The sequence below is a fragment of the Bos indicus genome, chromosome 9 (assembly GCF_029378745.1).
Source record: "Bos indicus isolate NIAB-ARS_2022 breed Sahiwal x Tharparkar chromosome 9, NIAB-ARS_B.indTharparkar_mat_pri_1.0, whole genome shotgun sequence".
Taxonomy (NCBI): Eukaryota; Metazoa; Chordata; class Mammalia; order Artiodactyla; family Bovidae; genus Bos; species Bos indicus.
In genome coordinates, this window is record NC_091768.1 from 47,943,772 (window position 1) to 47,957,423 (window position 13,652).

The following is a 13,652-nucleotide window of genomic DNA, read 5'->3' on the forward strand; positions in this document are numbered from 1 at the left end:
AATGGCATCTCCAAAGAAATCAAAACTAAAATGAATTACAGTCCTTGCTCAATGGAGAAGTGGTGGTGGGAGCCACTTTGCCTCTGCTTCTTTCCTAGTGCTGTATTTTCTTATTTGCTCAAAGCAAATAGAGCAAACCACACCACGGGTCTAGACACATCAGCATGAATTATTTGATTGAGATATGTCTAGGCCTCTCATTTTTATATTTATTAATTACTGTATTTGCATTGCTAATCTGAATTGACAAATTATTTTATTTCATATACAGGCTGGCACAGCCAACCTGAGCTATGGCATGAGTTGAATTAGAACAGTGAGCTATTCCAATCACAGTAATCTAGAAAGAATCCTAAAGTGACTGAATCTATAATGATCAGTGTCTTAGTGGACTGGAAGCCAGGGAGATATTTAGAAGTTTGACAATAATTGATTTTGCTTTACTGTGAACCAAAAAGAGAGCAAAGGGCAAGTAATATCTCTTAAATGAAGGGCTTCCCAGGTGTCACTAGTAGTAAAGAACCCACCTGCCAATCCAGGAGATGTAAGAGATGTGGGTTCAATCTCTGAGTCAGGAAGATCCTCTAGAGAAGTGCTTGGCATCCCCGTCCAGTATTCTTGCCTGGAGAATCCCATGGACAGAGGAGCATGGAAGGCTGCAGTCCATAGGGTCACAAAGAGTCAGACACAGCATGAGCAAAGAATCAGGAAATTATTTAAAGGGGGAGAAGACAGTAGTTAACATGAGACTGGATTCTTGAATACCAAATGGGAAGTTCAGTGTCTAACAGTACTGATTACATAGAAAAACCTCTGTGAGTCATCAGCACTCAAGCATATAGAAGTCATGTTAGTTGGCACCGCTGCTGCGTCACAGAGCAGAGGGACTGATGTTGGAGGGGTTGATGTTGAAGCTGAAACTCCAATACTTTGGCCACCTGATGTGAAGAGCTGACTTATTTGAAAAGACCCTGTTGCTGGGAAAGATTGAAGACAGGAGGAGAAGGGGACAACAGAGGATGAGATGGTTGGATGGCGTCACTGACTCAATGGAGATGAGTTTGAATAAACTCCGGGAGTTGGTAATGGACAGGGAGGCCTGGCGTGCTGCAGTCCATGGGGTCCCAAAGAGTCAAACACGACTGAGCGACTGAACTGAACTTAACTGCTGCTTCACATTTACTTACCATCCAAATTAACCGTCTTGAGAGACTGACTTAGTAATACTAATGTGCCTAGAAGAGATATTAAAAAAACTGCCAACATATTTTGGGACATGTTCTCTAATCTCAAGAAATTTTAATTTCAAGTAGTTGTATCAAAATGTATAACAAAGCATATACCAAACACATATACAGAGAGTTGGGCTTCTCTGGTGGCTCAGATAGTAAAAAATCCGCCTGCAGTGCAGGAGACCTGGGTTCAATCCCTGGGTTGGGAAGATCCCCTGGAGGAGGATATGGTAACTCACTCCAATATTCTTACCTGGAGAATCCCATGGACAGAGGAGCCTGGAGGGCTACATGGGGTTGCAAAGAGTTGAGCACGACTGAGTGGCCAAGCACACACACACAGAGTTAAAGATAAAGCAGAGTCTCATTATTATGTTTCTTTAAGCAAGAAAGTTAGAGAGACAACTCATGCAGTCAAATCTCCCCATGTTTTAGGTATCCTTAATGAGGAAAATATTACATTATATAACATTTATTTAATTTTCTGTATACGGAACGTAAGCGGAGGGGGGTGGTGAATGTAGCAATGTACCCTCAGCTTAAGAAGGAATGTAACTTGGATGATTAATTTTGTGTCTGACTGTCTCAAGGGATGCCCAATACTCATATAAACTGGATACTATATATTCATGTTTGTACACACATGCCCTCATAATCACATATATTGTTGCAAGTCTCGTCAATATAATTTTTTCAGCAGTGTTATAAATATGGATTGATATCCATGGAAAGCAGTGTTTACAGGCTAATGCAACTGCAATAACCAGATTTCTAAACCTTGCCTTCCTTCTACTATAGAGGCTATAAAAAGTCAGCTGATTTCTTTTGTAGCCTCTTACAGCTTAAGGTGCCAGTGTAGCAATTGTCTCCATAACATGCAAAGGAAGTTTACAATCCAATAATAATAAGGCAAATGATCCAATAAAAATGGGCAAAAGATTTGAACAAACACTTCATGAAAGAAGACACACAAGTGGCCAATAAACACATATAAAGTTGCTAAAAATCATTAGCCATCTGAGAAATGTATATTAAAACCAGGTGAAAATATCACTACATACCGGCTATAATTGATGCTACCATGCATTGGGGAGGTTACGGGCAACTAGAATTTCATGGAATCAGAGATCTTGAGGATAAATATAAGTTAGTTTAACTTTAGATTTCTCACATTTTAAATTGTGTCAAATAAGACCATTAAAACCCAATATGGACTTCAAGGATATTCATTCCCCTGTAAGATTTTTAGTCTGTTTCTGGAGTTGAATACAAATTCAGTAGTAATGCGATAATAATTGTGATAGAGGAAGTATGCACACTTCCACAGCTGCTAGAAGAGTAAAATGCTTTACACTGATGCAACTACAGTAATTGGTTTGTTCTGCTCTGAGTTCAATTTAAAATGGCAATTATATTTTGACTATGTGATTTAAATCTTTCAAGATATATTACAGTAAAAAGGGGAAAAGCCTTAGAATTGAAATGTAGACTCACAACTAGTTATGGAGGAGGAAATTAGTGTCCATGCAATAACATTTAAACTCTGTTGTGACTTCAGTCAAGAATGAATCTGAATTTTTAGAATGTATTATAAGAACATTTGAATATATAAGATTAACCATTTAAAAATGAATTTTAAACTTACAGTTAAACTCTAATTAAAGATACTGAATGAGGTCTCATTCAAAATTGCCAGCTGTGCCACCCTCGAATATAAAAACATCCATCTAAGGCAGTTCCATGTGTTATCACATTAACGTTTTCACAATTACATAATATTATGTTGTAAGTAAGATAGTCTAGGTTAAATGATCTCAGCTCACTAATTCTAATGTTTAAAACTGTTTGTCAAGGAATAATGGTTTGTTCCTTTTTATCACAAATGATCATCTGCAAATAAATGCAACAGAGATGAAGATTTAGAAATACCTTTGTGATTTTACAAAGTGATGGAGCCTGCTTACAATAATTCATGGTGCAGTTTAAAACACCAATATCAGCATTATAATCAAAATTCAATAGGATAAGAATTTTGGGAACTAATAAATTATAAGTGAGGCTCATGATAGTGAAATCACACAAGTTATATCACTTTGACTTAAGCCAGGATAATTAATAAATCATTTAATTATTCAAAAACATATTGGAACATGTTCATTTTTATGTATTAATTTTGGGGATTATTCCAAGGAATTTTCTTAAATTCATTTTACTAAATAGATTTATTATTATTTTTCCTTTTCATTAATTTTCCTTTTTGTAATGCACTAGAATAAGAAATATTACTCACTTTTCTTTTACTACAATGTGGCTATTTTCCCAGCAATTTTACCAAAACAAATTAAAAATTAAGCTGATCTAGAGCTACGCTATTACTACCAATATTATTTCATATTTATCATATGGAAGGAGACTGACAAGAGCATACCAGCTATTTTTTAAATATACATTTTAATTTTAATTTCTTTATATGTAGTCTCACATCTTAGGCATGATTTTTAACTCTCATAGTTACTAATGTAATGTTGGCAAAATGATGGGAGAATGGAAGCATACATAGCATCTTTATAGGAGGCAATGTCAGAGAAACTGGCTTAATGACTACAGGTCTTCTAGCAAAAGAACCTTCTAAAAAGAAATGGATATCTTTTACTAGTTAGAATTTGTGCATTTTTATTGCTCAGTCATGTCCGACTCTTTGTGACTCCATGGACTGTAGCCCACCAGGTTCCTCTGTCCATGAAATTTTCCAGGCATGAATACTGGAGCAGATTGCCATTTCTTATTCTAGGTGATCTTCCTGATCCAAGAATCGAACCCACATCTCATGAGTCTCCTGCACTGCAGGCGAATTCTTTACTGGTGAGTCACTGGGAAAGTCCCTAGTTTAATTAGAAATAAAAGCAGAACAGTTTGGGTATGGGGGAAGTTTTAATAATTCTATATATTTCTTACTTTTTTTCTAGACACTATGTTATGTATTTCATAATTGGTCTGATCTCCAACAAAATATATATTAACTGGTTATCATTATCATCAGTTGAAAGGTAAAGAAATCAAATAAGAAATGTTTAAGCTCTGTGCTAAGCAGATGGTGAAAATTTAAAGTGTGATATTTTGCACACACATACACATTTTCAAACACTACTTAGTTTTTCAAAATAATCTAATTTGTTAATTTCATATTCAAGGCTTCATATCTGTGCCACATTCTGGATGAGAAATAGATTATATCTACTAGGTAAAATCTTGCAGACCCTTTGACAAAATAAAACATGCTCACAAATTTTCAATAAACCTCATTTGTATTAGTTTCTTAGGGCTGCCATAACAAATTTCAGACTGAATATCTTAAACAATAGAAACTTATTTTCTCACAGTTCTGTAAAATGGAGGTCCAAGACCAAAGGTCGGCAGGTTTTGATTTCTTCTGAGGTTTCCTTTCTTGGCTTGAGTATGGCCACTTCCTGTGGTCTTCCCTCTGAACTTGCCTATCTATGTCCAAATATCCTTTTATTCTAAAGATACCAATAATATTGATTAATTACCTCATTTAACCATAACTACTTCTTTAAAAGGACTTATTGCCAAATATAATCAAATTCCAAGGTACTGCAGTTTAAGGTTTCAATGTATGAACTGGAGGGACACAACTCAGCGTATATACCATCTCACCAAATCCCCTCATTATCCCTATATGATTCTTTCCCTTTAATATATCTCAGAATTATTATTTTACTCAAGCAAAAAGGCAATATGCTGCTGCTGCTGCTGCTAAGTCGCTTCAGTCATGTCCAACTCTGTGCGACCCCATAGATGGCAGCCCACCAGGCTCCCCCGTCCCTGGGATTCTCCAGGCAAGAACACTGGAGTGGGTTGCAATTTCCTTCTCCAGTGCATGAAAGTGAAAAGTGAAAGTGAAGTCGCTCAGTCATGTCCAACTCTTCACAACTCCGTGGACCGCAGCCCACCAGGCTCCTAGTATCAAAACAAAATTTCCAATTAGATGATCTCTTCTTGAAATACGTTTACTATCTTGTTAAATACAAATATTCAAAGGAAAAAAAGCAATGATTGCACTTTCATCAAATTATGAAATATTTTACATTTATTTCCAGTGAAACAGCTATATCAGATCAAAATTTAGTAGGGACAAACTTTTAACCACTCTGAAACATCTTCAAACTACACATGTTGGAAGAAGATGCTGCCTTGGCGTCTTGCAATTAAAGGCGTGGTTCACAGCAGGAGTATTAGCATACTCTAGGCACTACTAGAAATGCAGAAACTTGTGCTCCAGTCTTTCTAAATCAGAATCTTCATTTTAACTTTCTCTGAGGTGATTCTTATGTACAATAACCTTTGCAAACCTCTGATCTGAAATATAGCAAGTTTTCCCCAAAAGAACCATATATAAGGAATCAAAGGAAATACAAGTGGGAGCAAGATTAAGGCAAGGGAAAATGATGAAGTTTGTTTTTCCTTTCATCTTTATCTTTTTTCTCCAGACCTACCCAATCTGTATATGCACATACATCATATCAAACAGTATTGTTTAAAAATGTTTCATAATTGTTACATTTGTTGCACTGGAATAAGTACACGCCAATATTCACAGTTTTATGTGTGTTATAACAGCAGCTCATAAATGAATTCCTTGAAATCCTAGTACTAAAAATATTTTGTAAGAGGATAAATGATTGTTTGGTCAATAAGTTTGGGCAGGTTGGCATATAATATCCTTCTTTTATAGGGTGCATTAATTCACAATGTGTGGTGGTGGTGGTGGTGACTTAGTCGTTAAGTCATGTCCAACTCTTACAATCCCATGGACTGTAGCCTGTGAGGCTCCTCTGTCCATGGGATTCTCCAGGCAAGAAGACTGGAGTGGGTTGCCATTTCCTTCTCCATCACAATGTGTATGAGCATATAAAAGACTTTGACCATTTTGGCAACAAAGTAATATACCTAATGTCTGTATCCTAAACTAATTTTACCATGGATACCTTTCATCTAAACTTCTATTAGTGTGTGAGAGGATCAGTGTAAGAGATAAGTCTTCATAGACTTTGGTATACACATATGTATGTGTGTGTGTGTAATTATATCATATATACATATATGTAGTGTATACATAGACAGTAGTAATATATGTATATTATGGAGGAGGGGATGGCAACCCGCTCAAGTATTCTTGCCTGGAGAATCCAATGGACAGAGGAGCCTGGCAGGCTATGACTCACTGGGATGCAAAGAGTCGGATATGATTGAAGTGACTCAGCAATGCATATGTATATAAACTTATATATAAAGTAATTAGAAATTATATAGAGTTCTATAGTCAGTCCGTGATTTCCAAATTCCTAAAACATTAGCACTCTTCTTGCTTCACTTAAGTCTCAACTTAATGTATAAAAATGTACTCACTTCATCAGCTACTTTTATTTTAAGAATGCATGGTTTATCAAGTTTTATCCATGAAAGTGTTCAAAGTGTTAGTGGTGCAGTCATGTCTGACTCTTTCTGACCCCATGGACTGTAGTATCAGTTCATTGAACTATCCAGGCAAGAATACTAGAGTGGGTTGCCATTCCCTTCTCCAGGGTATCTTGCAGATCCAGGGTTCGAACCTGGGTTTCCCACATTGCAGGCAGATTCTTTACTGTCTAAGCCATCAGGGAAGCCCCAAAGTTTTATCCATATTACTCTGAAATTCTCTTTGTTCTCATTCTATAACTCTTCTGTCAGAAAAATCTTAAATGCTTATTTTCTAGAATGATATTCTATAATTTCTATAATGATTTTTTTATAATTTTCTGTAATATTATTTTATATAATTATTTTTTAATTTTGAAAATATTTTCTTAGTCTTACAAAGAGGAAAAATAAAAATTACTGGGAAACCTAAGACACAGTTTGAAAAATGGATTTCTAATTTTTCATTAATGGACAAAATTATAGCTTTTCATGTAGGCAGAAAAGAGCCTATGCTCACGTTCTAAAGAGATGTGGCTCAGTGATTTCTTCGCTAGTTCTTAGTTCAGTTCAGTTCAGTCACTAAGTCGTGTCTGACTCTTTGAAACCCCATGGGCTGCAGCATGACAGGCCTCCCTGTCCATCACCAAGTCTCAGAGTTTACTCAAACTCATGTCCATTGAGTTGGAGATGCCATCCAACGTCTCATCCTCTGTCATCCCCTTTTCCTCCCACCTTCAATCTTTCCCAGCATCAGGGTCATTTCAAATGAGTCACCTCTTTGCATCAGGTGGCCAAAGTATTGGAGTTTCAGCTTCAACATCAGTCCCTCCAATGAACACCCAGAACTGATCTCCTTTAGGATGGACTGGCTGGATCTCCTTGCAGTCCAAGGGACTCTCAAGAGTCTTCTCCAACACCACAGTTCAAAAGCATCAATTCTTTATTGCTCAGCTTTCTTAATAGTCCAACTCTCACATCTATACATGACTACTGGACAAACCATAGTCTTGCCTAGATGGACCTTTGGACTTGGTAAATTCTTGGTAAATTACTGTTCATGTATTCAAAAGCTAACTATACAATAAAACTGAACAAGAATTACAAAGTTTAGATAAAACCAGATTAACCTACTTTCAAAGTCCCCTCTTTCAAAACTTCACTAAATTGATCTGAAATCAAAAATTTTAAAAACTTCTTTCAAGTAGTGCCAAAGAATATATAAAGATATTTTCTAGTGAGATATACATTTTTAAAGTCTTAATTATATGTCCCAAAGAAGTATTTAACTTGGGAGAATATAAATCAACTTCATATAGATCTTATATGATATGTTATTTGTCAAGATTTTTCTTTTTGGAAAGGGGAATTAATTCTCTGCAACTTTTAAAGTTACTTGTATTTTTTTTAAGTTACTTGTATTTTGTGCATTAAAATTTCCATTTAAATTTAGACTTGCTGCTGAATATCAATGTCTTTGGCATCCATTAATTATAAAATAAAATAAACTTTCTTTAGTCATTGACAGTGTATATTTTACTTATAGGATTTCTATCACAGTGAATCATTTTTGCATTACTGAAACAAAACTAGCTCAGGGTGTTAAAATGTTTAGTATATTATCATGTTTAATATATTTTTTAACATTGCATCCATATTCAGAAGTCTTTGTTTGTTTTGCTTGTTTTGTCTTATGGTCTATTATGTTTTTATTATTGCAAAACAGATGGGAAATTTCAAAATATTCTAATAATGTAACAACCCGATGAACCAAACCAATATGATGTCAGTCAGATATTAAGAACTTGGATTTTGGATGACCATTAACAAAGACTCACAATCTGATCCCAGAATCATATCTGACTTGTCCTCTTACAATAACTTTGTGCCTTGTAAGAGATTTAGCTACTGACTTTTCATTCAGGAAGAATATATGTTAGACATCAGAAATTGAAATTAGCTTTATTGAAGCTGCATCTATTATAAAATAATTTTATAGTCCCTTGTTTGGAGAGTATTGACTGGAATCAATGGACCTAGGTTTCCCGTCTGTCATTTGACTTCATGATACCTCTTCATTCAAAGTATCCTAAATTTGTAAGGAGAGATACAAACTAATGCAATTATTTACTCTCATTTGTCATTGAGCATTGTATCTGAATTAAGAAATGTATTTACTAACAAATTTTCATTGTCACTGATTGTATGAAATGTTTAATCAAAGCTGTTCCTTAGTTGTATGTAGTCATAAGCCTTCCTTCAAACTTTCTCAGTGACATTCAATTGTTTTTTTTTATTTGTTTAAATGTTGATTAGTGTAGGCAGAATCAAGTTTTCATTTCTTTTCCCATTTTCTTTTCCAGAGAGAAAAAAAAAGAAAGATAAAAAAGAAAATTTTAGTGAAACAGTTCTCAGGAAAGGCAATTACAATCTTCACTTTATATACTTTATGAGAAAAGTATATGAACTGAATTTAAATACATATTCTCAAAAGATGGGACTGTCAGCATTTTAAGGAAATAATAATGATTGTTAATACATGGCAGGAAAGTGCATTATGAAAAGAACTCTTTGAGGAAGAGGCTTATCCTCAGTTCACATTTCACTAGAAATTGTTAGCTATTTTTCCCAAGGTCTTGAAATAATAAGTAGCTGTGCATAAATTCAAATCCAAGCTAACTCTAGAACATGCATGTTGTTGGATAATCTATTCCAAAATAAGATAAAGTAGAGGTTTATGTAAATGATACAGTATATATTGATAAAGATCTTCATAAAAAAAAAAACTCAGAAAACCCTGACATATAATCAAACAGTAAAAGCAGAACACAAAAAATAAAATCAATCAACAGCTGTCAATGGTCTTTAAAGGCTAAATACAAAGCCTCAATACCCAGGCTTATCACTGCTACTCCATAGTGTAAGAAAAGAAAAATGAAAAGTACATAAACACCAGTAAAAAAGGCCAAAGCTAACTGTATAACAGAATATGAAAAATTTAATGACTTATTATAAATGAGATTATTTCCTATTTTAGTATGTGGCATTTCATGAAGAGATAAAGAGTACTAAAATGTTACAGGCATCAGTATTTGAAGCTAAATCTGAAAAAGTTTGAAAAAGTAGGTGGCAGAAGGATATGAAAGGAAATAGAAAAATATAAGTATCATTTACTTATTCAATATATAATTAATCACTAAATATTTCAAGCACTGTTCTAGGGTTTGGGGGCTGTGATGCACAAGACAGAGTCCTGGTCATTAACCTCAGTCTTGAGATGTGACTTATATGGTGATCACTGAACATCATGAAGAGATAGTCTATTTGAACCATTCATTATACAGAACTACTAAACTCCAAATCCTCTCTAGACTATTAGCTTCAAAGAGGGTCCAAAAGCTTTGGAAGAAATGATTGCACTTCAGACACCCCAGATGTCCAAGCATTCTGGCATAATCTCAGAAATGTTCAGAAGATTTGCTATTTACAAAGTGTGGAAAAAGAATAGAGAATGCCAGTTCAAGTGATCCCAAGAGATAATCTTGGCCAGTGTGAGAACATACCGTAATCTTTATCCCTAAACCAACAAAATACAACAGAGGGTAGGAATAGTCACCAAAATAGAGCTGAGGATTAGTAATTTTAATTCATTAAAAGTCAAAAAAGAGTAAAACAGAGTTTCACACTTGGTGGAAAGTGCAAAAGTTAGGAAATGCTTAGGAATATCAAAAGAAAAAGAGTAGAAGGAAGACTTACAAGAACAAAGAAACTAACTTTTATGAGAAGTTATTTCCCCATTAGCAGGAAGTGGGCAATTAGTTATTCTCATATTTTATTATTGAGGTATACTTGATTTACAATATTATATTAGTTTCAGCAGACAACATAATGATTCAGTATTTCTATGAATTACATTCTATTTAAAGTCATTATAAAATATTGGCTTTATTCCCTGTGCTGCACAATCTATACTTATTTGTTTTATGAATAGCAGTTTGTACCACTTAATTCTCCACCCCTATATTGCCTCTCCTCTCTGGTCAACACAAGCTTGTTCTCTATATCTGTGAGTATTAGCTGTGCATTTGTCATATAACTTTTATTATATTACATTATGATTTCTCCATATTGAATTTGTTGAGAGTGTTAATCATGAAAAAATGCTTATTTTTTTTTTGTTAAACATTTTTCTGCATCTGTTGAGAGGATCATAGGATTTTTATTCTTCACTTCATTAGCGTAGTGTTCTTGACATTTTGGGGAATTCAAATTAATTTCAATAATAGGTTCTTAAAATTATTAGAAATAAAATTGCTGAGCTCAATAATGTAAAAGTATTGTTACACCAAATTAAATAAATGATTTAAGTAATAGATTACAGAATTTACAGGAGGATTGTAACAGTGTAACTTTAACCAATGTTGCTTAAGACTGTCTCTTTCTAACAATATTAACCAGAATTAAATAGCACAATATTAAAATATTTTCAAAAGTTATTACTTGTCTAAACAAGTAAAGTTTTTTACTTTTATCTATTTTTTACTGAAGTTAAACTTTAAGAAAATATTTTTAAATCTTTTGCATTTTTTCAAGTATAAATGTTCTCTTCTTGGTCTTTGCTATTCTTTTCTAGTTCAGCCTATAGAAAGGTCTTTATCAATGGATATTTAAAATTGCATATTAAAATATCAATCCATTTTTGTACTTATATCAAATATTTTCACCTAAATTTGTTTAGGTTTTTTTTTAATTGTAAGCTTGTTGTGGTTCCATGTTTGTTTTTTTTTTTCAACAGATAATTTTATGGTTTTATAGCGAAAAATCTGTCAATATTTTACTTTGAGATTGATTTTGCACTTAATAAAAACATGTCTAAATTCACCACACATATTCTAATTTTAACAATTTTACCTGGTATTTTGTGTGTGTTTGCATATGTGTGCATGTTTTGGGCTGATGATCTAGATATCTATTTCTCTTTCAAATTGTTAAATCACTTGTTCAATAATTACTCTCTTACATGTTAAAATTTTACATGAAATAAGATTTATTTCTGGAGTATCAAGCCAAGCAATAATATTTACTATTATTATGACCACATACTATTATCAGTACTTTTCAAGGAGAAGTTGTTTTCATTACTTTCTGTTACATAACATCACTCAGCACAGTTTAAAAATATTCTACCCAAGAATGTTCATTAGTCTTCTTTCTAATACACAGAGTCATTTCTGTTTAGTTTCACTCATGCTAAAACCAAATCAGAGCAATATGACACCTGAAAAATCATTCTGGCATGCATCAGTTGGCTTTCCTTTACCACATGTTATCAATCCATAGACAGAAAGGACCTTGAATATTTTGTTTTTGTTCCCTTGCCATCCCAAGCTAAGCTAAGTGAATATAGAGAAAGAAATATCAAAGGTGATAGTTGAAGAGAAAAAAATACATTTCTACATTATACATGTATTATATAATATATTTATACATTTGATAAATTTATATAATATATTTATAAAGATATACATTTATTTGTTCATGTTATTGTGCCATATATTTGCTATATATAATTATAATATATTGTTTTAAAAGTCATATAGCATTGTATATATTATTCCATATGAATGGAATATATACATATGTGTATATATATACATATAGAATCTCTACCACCCTCTTTTCTTCCTTTCTCTTATTTTTAATTAATTAGTATTTTATATGAATATATTTCCACAGCAAAAGCTGATATTTGCTTCAAAAAGACAACATAGGAAAAACTGTAGAGGAAAATGTTACATCTTTTTCTATTTCCACCAGATATAACAAATGTTATAACCTACAAAATCAGAAAGAGAAACCTGGGATGAATGATAAATGGTTTCTTCTCCGTACCACTGCAAATATATAGCAAAAAAGAATCATTTTAAAGCACTATACAAAAGTGATTTTTTTCCCCAATTGTGAGATTTTGATATACTCTTTTATATTTTAAATTAATCTTTTGTCATCCTACCTTGCTGCAGTATTCTGGCAATCTGATCACCTCTTCTCTTTTGACATTTCTCTGATTGTAAGGGTTGGGCACCTTTTATGTTCTTTGGCACCATATACAGTATTTTAAGTATGGTCTCAGTTGTGCCATTGATAGAAAGGTCAACACTCTCTAGCATCATAACATAATGTCTCTGTGTACCCTGGGGTGTATTTCTTTACTCATATTGTTTCCTTGATTGTTTTAACAGAGTTGATGTGTTTTCTTAGGGTTCATCTATCACAAAACAATTTAAAATGCCTCACAAAACCCCACTACCTTGGAAAGAATGTATTTATGTTTTCTTTGGCTCCGAGTGAATAACTCAGGTACTACCATGTCCCTGAGGCCTTGTTCTTTAGGTTCTTTCTGTTTAAAGAAAATACACTTAGGTCAAACACTGAAAAAGGAACTATGTTTACAGCAGTGAAAACTTGTGAAAAATTGCTTGGCAAGCAAACTTTCTTAGCAAAGTTCTCTTGCTGAATTTAAGAACCTTAAAGCTTAAAGAGCTCATAGCCTTATGCTATTTAAAACTATAGATAATTTAAAATTAGTATTAAAGAAAACAAAGCCTTTGATTAATGAAAAGAAAGATATTGTTTGATTTTCTACCTGTGTCAATAGTACTCGTCCAAGACTAAAATGAAAGATTGTTTCATTCCTGTGACAATCTTAAATGGACTGAGCATGTCTTACATGCCTGGTTTGCACTTCTGTGTCTGGAGCGTAAGAATGCATTAACATGCAGGACTTGAGAGACAATGTCTTTTATTTTTTGCCTATACAGTTTTGTAAACACACAATCATAAATGTGTATTTACATAGAACAGTGGAGTTTCACAAGTCACTGTAAATTGCTTTATGATAAATTGAGGTAAGTTGGAAACATATTCCCTAGTTTTCCATTTCCT